The sequence below is a fragment of the Periplaneta americana genome, chromosome 10, assembly GCF_040183065.1.
Source record: "Periplaneta americana isolate PAMFEO1 chromosome 10, P.americana_PAMFEO1_priV1, whole genome shotgun sequence".
Taxonomy (NCBI): Eukaryota; Metazoa; Arthropoda; class Insecta; order Blattodea; family Blattidae; genus Periplaneta; species Periplaneta americana.
In genome coordinates this window covers 65,282,935-65,298,991 of record NC_091126.1, presented here as the reverse complement: position 1 = coordinate 65,298,991, position 16,057 = coordinate 65,282,935, and the positions used below count along the sequence as shown (strand labels likewise).

Here is a 16,057-nt window from a genome sequence, read left to right as displayed (position 1 = left end):
TGGTGCAAAATTTTTCTTCATTACCCAAATGTCATTCCAGGCTTCCATATCATTGAGGGTTCTCTTCACTTGCACAATGCCTGGCCTATCCTTTTTAACTTGGATCAATTTAGCCTGTGTGATGTTTATGTTAGTGGTATTGAGTAATAAACCTATAACAGCTTTGAAGTCCAAGAAGTCTGTTTCTTTCATAATGGTGACATGAAATGGTTTTGATGTTGCAGTTATTATAATTTTAACCAAGTCCAAAAGTACTTCACACGTCTCTTTCATCTTTCTTTTCTCTATATGAGCAAAGTCCCAATGACAACTCATGTATGAATGTACCTTTACCAAGGATGTACCATCACGTGCTGCTATAGCCAACTGAACAATGCCAAACATGTTTTGGTATATAGCTCAAATTTTATAAAACAATACCGGGTACATAACTCAACTGCCATCGATCGTTATAATATTCAACTACTTCTCCTGGTGTTTGAAGTTAACCCAGTGTATACGTTATAGGCATTAACACATCGATTTCATTTTCACCATTAACCCAATTTCTCATATTTTGGCACTTAGGCCATTATTTATTTCAGTGCTAAAATTATTGTATTTGCAATTTTAAAAACATGATCGTGCAAAAAAAATCGTAAAATAGACGTTTTTGAAGTGCAGTACAAAATCTCGGAAATGAAGAGTCCACTGCAAGAATGATGGATGTCACTTCCTTGTCGAAAATGAACCAAGATTGTCAATGCATAGCTTAAGACATATAGAATGTACATAGAGAGTTATATGGCATTATCACTGATAGACAATGTCCAGTAATGATCGGAAATTCAGTTAAGCTTTGAGCGCTAAGCATTTCAAACTTTCAGTTGCTTCTCCTGCAAAATGTATTCCAAATAACATCCATCATTCTTGCAGTGGAATCTTCAAATTGAAAAAGGAGCGAAGCGAGTTTTTCAAACTATTCCTCGATTCTGTAAAAAAAAAAAAAAAAACAAAAACAAAACAACACAGTTTTGGTACCAACTTCCTAGATCTGATTTAATACGGAGTACTTTGCACTGATGATGGAATTTGTAAATAGTTCTGTAACTTTGCGGATGTTCAGTTCAAATGTGTGGTGTGAAACCCAAAACATTTTTTCTAAGCATACTTACCGTGAGAGTTAAATAACTAACAGAATTTAATTTATTTTGACTATTTCGTTTATATAACGCCATTCCATTTTCGGCCTATGAAGTGTAATGAAATTTTGAATTCCAACCAATCACAGTCACACATGGCGATAATTTCTGCAGCTCGATTTATCGCTATCAATTTATCGCATGATCGTTATTTTGTTTAGTCAGTGTCGCCAACTGTTTCCACGTAAACCGATGAGCATGAATCCACTGTACTAAATAAAGTGCGAAATCCTACTTCCACATCTACATCTTCTAATTGCATGTCCATTGCATCTAAAGAAAAATGACACTCCTTCATAACAATTGTTCATTGAATTAATGTATTAATCAGGTTATTTGTAAATATACTTTAAAATGTTTTAATTACATTATGATTTTAGCAGATAATGAAAACGTATTTCTGTTATAATAACAAGAGAAAAGCGCAGTACATGTAATTAACATATTTAAACATGTATTTCGCTTTTCTCAATTGGAATTACTGGATAACATTGAATGTCTTCATTGCAGTAATAATTTTTAAGATATTTCGGACTTCACAATGTCTGGATAGATTAAGTATTCATAAATATACAATTATTAACATTTTGTGAGCGAATTTTAGGGATGTATTATTTACATTTTTATTTTATTCACGAAATAGTCCTAATAAATATCACTAGAGGTCTGAGATTTCCCAAATAAATTCTTTGGTCGGCAGGAAAAGGCACATAAGTAAGAAAAGTCGATTTTCCTGTTGTACCTAATCACATAAGTCTAATATTTTTTTCTAATTTTTGAAATAATAAATTTTCATGTACAATAGCGTGCAAATTAATCCGAACAACATAATTACTTATGCAAAAACACTCAAACGGAATAAAAAAAGGATCTAAGACATACCTCAGTAATCTATGTGGCCTCCCTTGTTCCTAATTACAGCTCTGAGACGATTTGGCATGGATTCCACTAATTTCCCACAAATATTCTTCATTTCCTCATCGCGAAACCATACACCAATGAGGGCAGAAATCATCTTCTCCTTTGTAGAACAATCCATTTTTTGCATTCTTCTTTTGCAAATTGACCACAAGTTCTCAATGGGGTTGATGTCGGGTGAGTTGCCTGGCCAGAGGAGTACCTGAATATTCTTCTTGTTGAAGAATTTTGTAGTTTTTCGAGACGTATGGCATGGTGCCAGGTCTTGTTGGAACACACCTCTGCCATCCGGAAATGATTTTTGCAGCTGGGGTACGATTCTGGTTTCCAGTAAGTGAATATATTTGTCAGAATTCATCATTCCCTTGAAAGGTATTAATGCTCCAGGCCCTTCATGTGTAAAACAACCCCAAAACATTACTTTGGGGGGGGGTATTTGGGTGCTTGTTGGAGATGAGCTGCTGTTACTTTTTCGGATCCTTTCCGTACGTAAGAAACACGGTGCCGTGGACCTCGAAATGAGACTCATCGGAAAAAAGTACATTCTTCCAGTCATTCACTGTCCAGTGGTGATGTAATTTTGCCCACATTAAGCGTTTTTTGCACATAACAGGGGTTAGCAGTAGCTTCTTAATAGGCTTACGAGCCCTTCGTCCAGCTTCCAAAAGCCTACGCCGCACTGTTGTGACGTGAATATTCGCCCCAGTGGTAGCCATTAACTCGCGGGTTAAGTCGACAGCTGTTAGTCTAGAATTTAATTTACTTTTCCTGACAATTAAACGATCATCTGCAGGTGAAGTCTTCCTTTTCCAGCCACAGTTTCCTTTTTCTGGGGTGTGATGGATCCAGTCTCCCTGTATCGTTTTATGATCGAATTAACAGTAGCCAAACCGATGCGACATTCTGCAGCAATTTTCCTCTGTGTCATAGAAGAATGCTCTGCTAATGTTATAATTTTAGACCGTTTTCATGGAGTTGTATCCATGTGAAGACGACAGAATGTACACAGGATTGCAGTATTAAGTCTTCAACACAACTGAAATGCTTATAAGTACAAAACGACAGGCAAAATGTCACATATTATAAAAAAATATTAACGACAGACCTTCAACAATGGAATTACACGTACTACAGATGTCAGTTAGAGCGGTATGAGCAGCTGTGAGGCCAACAATGACAGAAAATGTAAAAATATGTCGTGTTGGGATTAATTTGCACGCTACTGTATTTTAAATTGGAAAGGGTCTTACTTTAACATGCAAGAATTTCATTATTATACTTACATTTAGTTAAGAGTAAATTAAAAAGAAAGTCTCTCCTGAAAAATTATTAATTTTTGACTTATGCGCCTTTTCCCGTCGACCAAAGAATTTATAGGCAAATCTCAGACCTCTTGTGACATTATATATAGGGGAACATGGGGCAGGACGGGGTAGTTAGTGTATGAATGCTTTTATTTCGTATCAAATAATGTAAATGTATGGGTTTTATGACATATATGCTTTTATTACACTGTAAACAAGTAAAAAAAATATGCACTTCGAGTGAAATCCGGTCATTATAACCTTAAAATGAATTAGTTTTTCGAAATGTGTGTTTTGCCCTGTTCTGCCCCACGTATGGGGCAAAATGGGGTATCTATTTTTTGTAATAATTAAATGGCAAAAGTGACAAAAATTATATACTGAAAGTGTGAATACTACAACATTTTCAAGTTTACTTGTGAAAAAGTCATTCGCAAAATACGCAAATGTGCGTGGCATCCTCGTCTTCACTGTCTACTCCTGCGCAACAATTGTGAGCCCATTTCAGACATGATAAGCATCTAATCCAACCTTCTTCTGAGAAACAACAGAACGAACAACCCATTACAGGAGGTGAAATTTAATTAAATATGACGTGGGGCAGGACGGGGTACTGCCCTGTTATGCCCCACCCCCTTTTGCCCCACAGTCACAATTTCTAAGTTATGAGGTATTGGCAGGAAAAATAACGGACGAAATTTAAGAAAGTTTCGGAATTAAAAGCCAGGTAAGCACTCTATAATATGACATTAAAATAGATTATATAAATAAATCTCATTTCTACTTACGTGTGACAAGAGAACACTTTAAAGTTGCAAATCAATGATACAATATGATGCAGCAACCGAATAACATACAACAGATGCAAGGAATGGCAGTAAGTGTTGTGTGATGATATATTTACATGAGTTGACGAAGTTCTAAAAAAATTCGGTAGATTGCACTACTTGTTGGGAAGATAGAGGCTATACCCCGTCCTGCCCCCTTCCCCGTCCTGCCCCATTTTCCCCTAATTTTCAGGGGATTTAATGCTACGAAATTTGTACTACGAGTATTGTTGGAAAGAAGTGTATTGATTTATGGCTGCTCCCTTGATAAATCAGTAATCTAGAATTGCTGCCCCACTGAGTACCGAGGAATTTCTGCACGAGTGTGCAGACGAATTTTTTTCTGTACTCAGACCATGATGGTCTATTTATGTTTAAACCACTGAGGGGAAGGAAGAAATGAATGCTCGCCCTACGCAGGGGTATGAGTTACTAGGTTATTAGAGGGATGCCTCCGGCATTTCTGTAACAGACAGCACTATTAAGTGGACTACACAAGATGAGAATTACCTCGAGGCATGCTGTGTGATACACAGGTCATGGGGACAGTCTGAACGTGTGTGGGCTTGTCTCTGTGAGTAGCTTTTATGCCCGGTACCACGGAGTGGGTCTGACTTAAGAGCACGCAGTTTCGGAGGCAGAGACAACGTTTGGAATATTTCCTCGACACAACTGCCCTTTTTTTACTTGATTACTTAACGACGCTGTATTAACTACTATCTTATTTAGCGCCGATGGAATTGTAGCGTTGGGCCGAATAACGGTTTATTTTACAATCTGCTAATTGTGCAGGAGGAACAAAAATGTTACATCGTAATTTCGCTCATAAATTTACTATCGGACGAGCAACATAGACCGTTTTTCCATCACTATGTTTTGTACACTAAGCGAAATATACGATTACCGGTATATGTTATTGAAAGTCATATTACACATCATAGATGTTTGTAACACTTTAGCTCCACAGAAATGCCACTGGAGAATACAGACAATAATCAGTTCTATACAATCAGAATAGGATTTTGAAATATACAAAATCAATAAAGAGGTTAAATTATGAACAAAATGATTATGACATTTATTTTTTAATGCTATGTATTAATATGAATTAACACCATGTAATTTATTAAACTTACACTCAGTGTCATATAATGAACAAACATACAATATTGATCAAACATTAACACTATTATTAGAAAATAACTGCAGTATTGAGATGTAGGGACACCATTAAATTAAATTTCAACACATTATTATTATTATTAGTCACTTTATGGGAAGGAATGTAAACACAATTGTCAAGAATATATCTTCACATTTATTTAAAATTAAATTTTAACTAATTGCACTAATTACAGTAAAAAGTGAAATTTAAAAAAATGACGGTTAAGTCCTTTTACCTAAACACCATAGAATGTAGTCACACTTCTCTTGTGATCATTATACTATTTTCTTGTAGTTCTTAGCTTGATTTGGCGGTTTCTTGCACTTGGAGTTGCTTTGGAACATTGTGCGCCCTACAATTCAGTATATGTGACACGTGGCGTTCGTGAATCCAATGATGATAAGTGGGCCATCCTGCCTCAGCCCTGACAGAGACGGATATAGGCCAGCCAAGTTCCGTTTACCGACGGCAGGAGTCCGAACTACTGAGCTCATTGCATGTTTCTTGTTTGTTGCGACAGCAGGGACCTCATCTCCATTCGGTAATAAAACGTTGGTGGGCATGTACCACACTCAGACGAGTCCTTGATAAGCCTCAGAGTCCGGAGTCACAAGTCTCCTAAATTAGGATGGGAAACACGTAATACCCCTAGACTTCGATCCAACTTCTTTTTGCCTACTGTAAATTATAGATGCGATGAGGCGACGTTGAAGTGTGTTGGTGGAATGGTAGAGTAAAACGGAAGTACCCCTGCAACGTCTGCTTCGTCCAACACAAATTCTATCACGACTTAGCCGCAGATCGAACATGGTGAAAAGTTACGTTCTCACTCAACGTGACAACGCTGTACAAGCTACCCGTTTAGCCTCCCTCACCCCTCACCCATAGAACCACTTCCTGTTTCGTCGCTTTAAAATATGAAAAATAGTATATGTAGCTCACTTAATCCTAACATAGACCCTTGCGGTGGCGGGTGGCTGAATAGACAGGCCTGATGAAATCTGTGATTTTTCGTTGAAAAATCCATATTGACACTTGTCGCGGACAAGGTCACAGTTGGGGTTTTCTCTAAGGATTCTTCCGTTTTTTCCCCATATTAGATATCTACACCATTCCGCCACTATTCCTCCATTTCGTCATCATTCCATAGAATTCCCCGTGCGTCGCCAGAGGGTGGCCTAGGGACGAGGAGGGACGTTGCCTGCTTGAAACCTGGGCACACAGCGAACCTTAGTGTAGTCACCCGGTGTGGTTTTGTAAATGCGCGTTGCTAGAGGGTTAGCGCAATAGATAGTAACAGGTCACATTGCCCCTCTCCCATGAATTCCATTCCATTCAATAACCCTGCCATATGATTCTTATAGCTCATTCTTTATCTCGTGAATTCAAATGCTTGCGTGTACCGTAGCTTATAGTAAGAACCTTGTGGTGGGGGTAAGTGAGCTAGTTTGCTACAAGTAGAAGCGTAGCGAGGAAGGGACGCTTCTCAGTCCATTTTCTTCTTCCCCTGACGCGCAGGTAGGTTTCACGAGATAACGAATGACCTATACTATGCTGCATATCTTTACGTAGAAGGAGTTGTTGACAACGCGCGGAATGAATTGCCAGTCAGGGGAACACAAGGAGATTAAGTGTTGAAAAGAAGAACGAGAGGAAGATATGGAAAAGAGGGGTTTGCGTTTTTATCGGACGATTAATGCCCAAATTAGCTCCCATACCTAGTGAGGAAAAATACGTAGTTCTACGTCAAATCATGCCGAAAGCAAGATCTATGCACTTATTTAAAATCCCTGGAATTATTGCAGGATTGTTGTCAATGGTAAAAGTGCTAACTCGTATATTTGAACTTCGATATGAGTTTTAGATTTTCTTCAGAAAACACAAACGTCTTTCTGCAGTTTTTTTTTTGAAGGCGAATACCGACTCATGGAAATTTCATTCCTTGCAGACAATTATGATTAAGTGAATGTGCTGAGCATCACCATGCAAAGTCCCAAGGAAGACATTTTGACTCCAGCAGGCAAAGTTGTAGCTTTCAGAAATGAACTTCATGTTTGAGGAAACGTCTTTTGAAAGGAAGTGTTGAATTGAAATATATTTCCTCTTTCATCTTAGCTCCATATTAAAAAATGATACACATGAAAATGATATACAACTGATTTCCGAACATTCTCAAACCCTGTTAGGAAAACTTGGCAAACTTCCATTCTTTGTTATCAGTCATGTACGATAGGATCCAGAACCCTTTCGCAGAGTACCCTAGTAGTTAAGATAATTTATTCAACTTGCAAGGAAAAGAGCAACAGACTGAACTAAAACATGTTAAACATTAGAAACTAAATTAATTAAGGAGTCATTAGATGCGTTTGCTTATGGGTGAAAACAGGATTTCCTGCAATCTTCCACAAAGACGTAGTTTAAACATGTTACTCCAATTCCGAACAACTTAAATATGTTAGCACGCGTTCTCATGTGTGATGAACATTAAAGTCAAGTAACGAAATACATTAGCTTTACTTCTCGAAGAAGAGCTTCACGTTTGCTGTCGAAAAAGCAAAAATTTCACACAGAACTGACAGTGTCGATCGAATATGATTTTGAAAAAAAAAAAAAAGGAGTTTACTTTTAGTTGAGAATGAATACTAAAAATTTGTTTTTGTTTACAAAATGGAAACTGTTTTTTTATATTTACGCAGCATTTCTAACGAAGCTAGGCTTATAATTATTGTAACCAGCCAGCTAGCCATAAGTAAAATGAAATGAATAATGTTTATGAATATTATTAGTAAATAATAACTAATTGCTGATGTAATATTTCATTTGAAAAATGTGAATTATTATTTGACAATCAAGAACGTCACTGCAACTTCACTTCGTCTTGACTTCCTCAAGTCAGAAGCTAGGTAATGTAAATTAAAGTGCTGGATCAGTATTCAGAGGCAATACTTAAATTTCCCTCGACAAAGTCAAATGTAAGTGAAAAGAAAGTGAACTTTGTGTTGCATGTCATCATAATGGCGTTGTACTTCCAGCCCATAGCTACTCAAAACGGAAAGTGGTGCTACATTTCGTTTCAAACGTATTGTTTTTAAAAACATCCATTGAAAGGAAAAGAACTGCAGATGGTGTAAGCCTGCGTACATAAAAAACTTGCTTACAGATACGAAGACGTGGTGTAAAATACATCGGACGTCGTTCAGGTTTCGTCGAAATTTAGAGCACAAAAAAGATAAGTAATGAAGATAGTGTTAATTACATGAGAATTTAATCATAACTTCTGTCTTACGTTGAATAAAGTAGTATTAATATAAGATGATGAGTAATTTTTATTCTGAGTAGAGAGATTAGGCCTATAGTCCATTGTAGATAATAGTTTACAAACTTCATTGTTTTATAAATATTTAGAGGTTAAACATTTTAAAAATTTAGACCCTCCTTCTTCCTTAATTCTCAGGAGAAAATAGTATATTTCCTTTACAGAAAACTAATTTGATTTTTTCACAATTTCCTATGAGAAGCATTTTCGTCGTTTTGACTGTGGTAAGCTTAACTTAATCTACTCTACTTCATCTGTTCCTTGATTGACCCTTCATTTCTTGTTCCTTGTGGTTGACAGTGTAAAATTATTTTTTTTTTTTGTCTGTTAGGAAATTTTTCCAGGTGTTCATAATACTTCAGATTCTTACCTTGCATTACTTCACGAAAAATGTCGGCGTCATGGATAGATCATTGACCGGTACTCGTGCATGTGTACGGGTTTAAATGCCACTTGTTTTGATTAGTGGTTGGACTTTATCCTACATTTCTACACATTTTAAAGTGAATTCATGTAATCCACGAGCATTCCCCGGACTCAGATGCCAAAGTACATTGCCATTATCACCAAATACACCGATACTGTACAGCAGCTCGTTGATAAATCGTCGTTAAATTACCAATGAACATTTACTTCAAGCATGGTTGTCTTCCAAACCGCATTGAGTTTCTTATAATGCTATTTCGTCTTTGGTATTGTCGTTACTGCACTTCTCTTCCGATCTTTTTCAGAATATTTCAATTCTGTTGTTAGCAGTCTGCACATTGGTTACTTATCGTCAAGTTTCTGCCTCGAATACATAATTAAGTGCTTAACTACTTGTACAGCTATGGGAGCTGAAATGTGATGGTACACCATAACTAGTATAAATATTGAAGGCAATATAAATAGGTTGGTAGGTAGATAGATAGAAAGATAGATAGGTAGGTAAGTAGGTAGATAGATAGATAGATAGATAGATAGATAGATAGATAGATAGATAGATAGATAGATAGATAGATAGATAGATAGATAGATAGATAGATAGATAGATAGATAGATAGATAGATAGATAGATAGATAGATAGATAGATAAGTAATAAATAAGTAATAAATAAATACGTACGTCGTACATACATATATACGTACATAAATAAATAAATAAATAAGTAAATAAATAAATAAATAAAGTACAACTACAGTATGGGATGTAGTGGATGAAGAGAAATATTACTCAGAAAAACATCAGTTCTGACAGATGAAGTCACCACGTGTGTGAAACAGCTAGCGCTGATCTCCAATCTAGATGGCGAGGTTTCTATCCTCGACCTGTCCTGAAGGAATTTTTTTTCTCGGGGTACTATTGTTTTCCTCTTTCATTTCACTAACCTCCCTTCTTCCGTTTATCATTCGTAACAGCGAATATAGTCTGAGTAAAGTATTAGGTATCTCCCATTTTGATAATAGGTTCTATGGGCCTGGGCTGAGGGAACTTTTTCTGTTATCGCAGAGGCTAGATGGACCGCATGTCAATATCGGATTCATGAAAGTCCACTTGTTCTCATAACAATCACCGCAAATACAGGTCTAGAGAGCACCAGGGGCCATTGTGAGTCTTAAGCCTTGGTTTTTCTGAACCGACGCATGCGAGGTGCAAGGCCCGCCTCGCACAAATTCGGACTTCACGAGAGATAGCGTGTGGTTTCTATAGCTGCGAAGTGCGAGGTCTGTACACCTCGCAGCTATAGAAACCACTCACTATCTCTTGTGTAGTCCGAATTTCTGGGAGGCGAGCCTCGCACCTCGCATGCGTCGGTTCAGGAAACCAAGGCTTAAGTGCATGGGCCCGGATCTCGAAAAGCCAGTCCTCCAGTAACATGATGATGACTACTTCGGTTGTTTACGAACCATAGGCGCCGACTTTTGATTTTTTTTCACTTTGGCACTGATATAACTCAATAGAAGTAAATTCTTGCCGCCTGCATTTCCTTTAGCTTACTACTGCAACATTAACTCCATTTCCAATAAAGAGACACATCATGAAAATGATCTAGTACAAAGAACTCCTTTAAGTGTACGTTAAATCGTTTAATAGCTTTATGCCAAGAAGAAACCCCTTCCATATCAAATACTGTTATTGCTCATTGGTCCGCAACAGAAAGAGCTGCAAGTTCTGGATTAGTTCCTAGAGCAATTTGTAAGATAGTAGTAAGATAATGCAAGTCGATATGAGCTTTGCCTGAGAATACTAATGAATGCTACCGTACACTGCTCTGAAGGGGAGATTAAGAACCCTATACCGCCAAATTTTTTTAGTTGGTTATTTAACGACGCTGTACCAACGACTCGATTATTTAGCGCGGATGTAATTGGTAATAGCGAGATGTTATTTGAAGAGATGAGGCCGGGGATTCGCCATAGATTACCTGACCTTCGCTTTACAGTTGGGGAATACCTCGGAAAAAACAAAACAAGTAATCAGCCCAATTGAGAATCGAACCCACACCCGAGCGCAACTTCGGATCGGCAGGCAAGCTCTCAGCGGACTGGGCAGTGAAATTGTGAAACTGTGAAATTTGTTATTTAATGTTGTATTATCTGAGGAACTGCTTATCAAAGCAAAGTGGAAATGAACAATATGCACATCTGACGAAAGCCACTTTTCACATTCCACGTTACAGGCCAGTTACATTAGGTTCGTTCCAACAAGCGGTTCATGGATCAGTTCGTGTACGGTTCCTGTACCATCTTATGCGCATGCGCTAGTTGAGCATCTGCTATGGGATTGAAACTGACTGGACGCTGTTGGAACGCTTTCGCGGATCGTTATGTACTAAATCCAGAGATGCTATAACTGTGATCATCTTTGCTAAGAACGGGATGCTTAATTATTATCGTTTCGCAGCTAATTCTAATTGTAGAAAATAGAATTTCGATCATTTTCTATAAAAAGATGACAAAAAATATGGAAGGCAAGAATTCCGCTAATTCAATGTCGTGTACTGGGGGACTCTCATCTAAAAATAGTTATTATTTTTTTTTAATTTTTAATGTATCTACGTTATTTATTATATTTTTAATCTAAGCTGCATGTTGAAATTGTAATTAACTATTTCAATACCCAAATAATTTTCATTCCCTTTCTTTTTGGCGAAAATTTAAATTAAATCTCTAGTTTTATTATTCGTCTGCACTGTCACTTTTCATCTTTAACCTCATTGATGTGAACAGTCGATCATGTCTTTCTTCAGTATCCAGGAGACGTTAGTGAGCTTATGCGCATGCGCGTCTCGCGTACTCTTCCGTACATGCCTCAATCCACAGACTATTTCTGACCGTTTCGAACCCGTGTCAAAAGCTTCTTGGAACGCCCGACTGCAGTACATGTTTCCGGTTCAGGACTGGTTCGGATTGTGTTGGAACGTTTTTTCTGTACTGCGCATGCTCACGATGGTTACGGACGGTTCCTGACTGTTGTTGGAACGAACCTAAAAGGTTATGGTGACAGCTCTGGCCTGGCGACGCAGTGGTTTGGGCGAGTTCACTGTTTGTTCGAAGGGGTGTTCCTTTTAGTCTTCCCCTGGCTGCGCTAGCGTTCACATCTCGGGAGCGCTATTTTGGGCGTACAGTCGCGCTAAGGACGTACTACACCACCACTGCCTTGTATATTGCAATTTAGTGTGTTTGTTACGTACATTTCATTTAGTTACTTAAATAGTTGTAGTGCTTCTGTTTCGTATTGTTTAGTATGTAGTATTTATTGTCTAGATTAACTGCTCTTTTCTGTTTGTGAAAATGCTGCCTGTTAGAAACAAACTGAAAGGTCGGGTATTGTATTCGCAGTCGCGAGAAGTCGTGAGCAACGTGTAGCGCTTTATGAAGATAGCGTCGGAAGAAAAAACGTAACAAATGTTGGAAAACTTGTAGCAGAGTTTACCGCTGTCTGAGAGCTGTGTTAGCCAAATAATAAGGGAGACTAAAGACATTGATAATCGGCGCCAAAATCAACTGTGGACAATTTTAATGAAGCTGTCATAAGACGAACCAAAGCACGAGTTCTATATTTCACAGAAATAGCGGCCCACACTTAAAATATATATATATATATATATATATATATATATATATATATATATATATATATATTATTGAAATTGAAAGACTGTCAACTTTCAGGGAGATATCTCGACTTTGAGGAAAGTTATTTTGAAATTAGGATTTCATTGAAAAAAAAAAAACAAAAAATAATCGCCAAATTCTGGTCGAGCATCACAGCATTAGGGCCAAAAGTTTGCAGTATTTGAAGAAAATAAAGAAGGCCGCTCCATCTTTTACATGGACGATGATGATGATGATGGTGGGAAAGGTAACAGTGAAGCACTGATGAACATTACCGATATTTCCGCATGAGTATATGTCATTGTTAATTAGTGATTAACTGTTAACTATGATTCGATTGCTGCTCAGTGTATTTCCACATTAGTGTTTATTAGTGATTTTATTGTTCCGAACTGCTGCTCATTGTATTTCCACATTGGTTTACTTCTTTATTTTTTATTATTGTTCCGAACTCCTGCTAATTGTATTTCCATTAGTTTACTACTTTAGTGTTTATTAGTGACTATTGTTCCGGAGTATGAAGTGAACACAGTGACAGGAGCTCAAAATTATGCAGACGCTGCAACGTGAGACTTCATGTCTAATATGACTGTATTTCCCTCCCTCCATTCGCTCCGTCTCAGATCGGTCTCCCTCCCACAGTCGAACCTTCTCCTCTCTCGCGTCGACGAGCTGTCACCATAAAGTAACTGGGCTGTACTTTCGTATTCATCAGTTTCAAATTACGTAACTAGCGTAAGACAAGATCGAGCTGACTTCAAGACAAACAGGCTGTCATAATTAAAAACTTTAAAAGTAATGTTACAATTTGATAGGTCAAGGGCGTATAGATCTACAGTTCTTACAAATTCTAATTAAAGTATATTTATCAGCATTTATTTGATCTCTGCGAGAAGTTTCACACCAATCTGGCAATAACTGTTTTGCAAGAACATTTTTATATTCAAGAAACTGCTTAAAATTTCAAAGTCGAGAAAACAGCATTAAAATTGTCTCAATTCACTCACGCACCGTATGTTTGGCCAGATTTCACATATTGCTAGATTATTTAAACAGTATCAAATATAATTATGAGCATAAAAACAAAAAAGTGGATTTTCTTAATATTTCAGCTTTATTTCACCATAGTGTCCCCTTAAGTTTAGGATAGAAGTATTTAAAGAAAGATGATTTAGAGAACTACTGTTATCAATAGAGCTCGGATGTTAGGCAAAATGGCTTTTTTTAAATGAGTGTATGCATGAAAGACCTATTAGAGATAAACATGTTTCCACACATTTGGGGACGATAGGCCCAATTTTTATTTTGCTTTTCTTTTTCCTATTATAGCTCCCGTTGCCTATTTTAAGGGTAAATGCCTATTTTAACCTTTTTACGTCGTTATTGTACATTTTATATATTTGGATGTATTTAAAATAAACCGCACATAAAGTATATCAAAAAACAAAAAAGAACGGTTACGCAAATTAAAAATATACCTTACACAAATATTTGCTGAGAATCTTATTTTCCAGTATGTTTTTTCCAAGAAGTCGTAAACTTTTCTACCCTACCGATTCCATCTTTTATGTCACTTAACAAAGATGTTTGAACAGTATAACCCTCAGCGCTCAGGTCACTTCGGGGTTTACCAGCGAAAGAAAGAGGATGAGGGAAGTATTAAAATCAAGTCTCCAGGTCCCGTTACTGTTCTCGCTTGTACGGACAAGTCACGCGTGCTTTGAAGTCTCTAATCCCTTCTCGCAACCCTCTTTTTGAAACAATACACAGTCGGTTTTTCCCGATCTCTGAAAGAAAGTAGAGGCAGTCCTTCTGAAATAAGTTGTTTTAAGTTTGCTCCAATCACTACAGTAGAAGCAGAAAGAACTTTTTCCACCATGAAAAACGTTCTCTCTGATAGGCGGCTCACTATGACAGTTGACAACTTATGATTTCTGACATGTAACCAAGGAAAGTGAGTACCGTATGGGATAGTTTATTAAGTATTTGTCTACTTTTTGTCTGTTTCCATGATTAATAAATGCCTATTTCACTGCCTATTTTTACTATTTTAATGCCTATATTCCTGCGTATTTTAACCAAAATAAATGCCTAAAAATCCGGGCTATAGTTATCAAGTATCTTACTCATTTATAGCTTTGCATTTACTTGGAGAAACCATGCTTCACTCTGTAATTAAGCTGCTTCCTGTCTCAAATCGAGAACTCACACGTAGGGCGGTAATTGTTTCAGCTAGCAAAACTTTCCGTTGTGGATTTACTCGATTAGCCGTAGACCTGCCTCGGAGTTGCTCAGCTTGTATGAACATATTCCCTCGCATTAAAATTCCGACCCTCTGATTTGAAGTTAAACACAGCATTTCCCTTTCGTCTAACAGTTACGTCAATTTGACAGGGGAATTACACATCCAGAATTTCTCTCTGTATTTGATTTAACTCGAGGATCGCAGTTATGGAGGGAATGCATGCAGGCCATTTCAACGTCCTCTTTGGTCATGGACGTAATTGAAATCCATTTGAGGTCGTCACAGTTAATATTATCACTGGAGCCCAGATGATTAGGCATTTATAATAGGTACTTAAAATAGGCAATTAAAAATGAAAAAGGCACTATAAATCTAGAAAAGACACGACAGACAGGTAAAGCAGGCAATCAAGAAACGGAAATACCACTATAAGTTTAAGAAACGTGATAATATAAGTTACCGGTAATTCAACAATTAACAATCTTTCAATTTATATCTGGAAGCCAAGAAAGGCAAAATTAGGCAAATGTTTCTATAATTGGCAGCAAGAGCCTAAATAGGTAAAAAAAAAATTGGCTCTGAAATACCTTTAAAGGTTTTTACATCCTTATGACTTTGATATGTATCAACTCGGCCATTTTTCCAAGCATGCGGACTCTAAAGCCTTGGTTTTTCTGAACCGACGCATGCGAGGTGCGAGGCCCTAATCGCACAAATCCGGATTACACGAGAGATTGTGAGTGGTTTCTATAACTGCGAGGTGCGCAGACCTCGCATCTCACAGTTACAGAAACCACTAACCATCTATCGTGTAGTCCGGATTTGTGCGAGGCGGGCCTCGCACCTCGCACGCCCCATGCGTCGGTTCAAAAAACCAAGGCTTAATTGTAACCAAAGAGTTTGTAATATATAACTAGAGACACCAACGGCGCTAGTTCCGCGTACAAAATTGAACCGCTATTCGGCCGCCATTAAAGGGAATAGATGCTTCGCCAGGAGTGCA

The 16,057-nt window shown here is 37.5% G+C and overlaps 1 protein-coding gene across 1 annotated transcript in view; it reads right to left on the bottom strand.

The window, feature by feature from the left end:
• The window catches only part of LOC138707752 (allatostatin-A receptor-like), an 882,364-nt gene that overhangs the window by 294,457 nt on the left and 571,850 nt on the right, over positions 1-16,057 (bottom strand). The window lies entirely within an intron of this gene.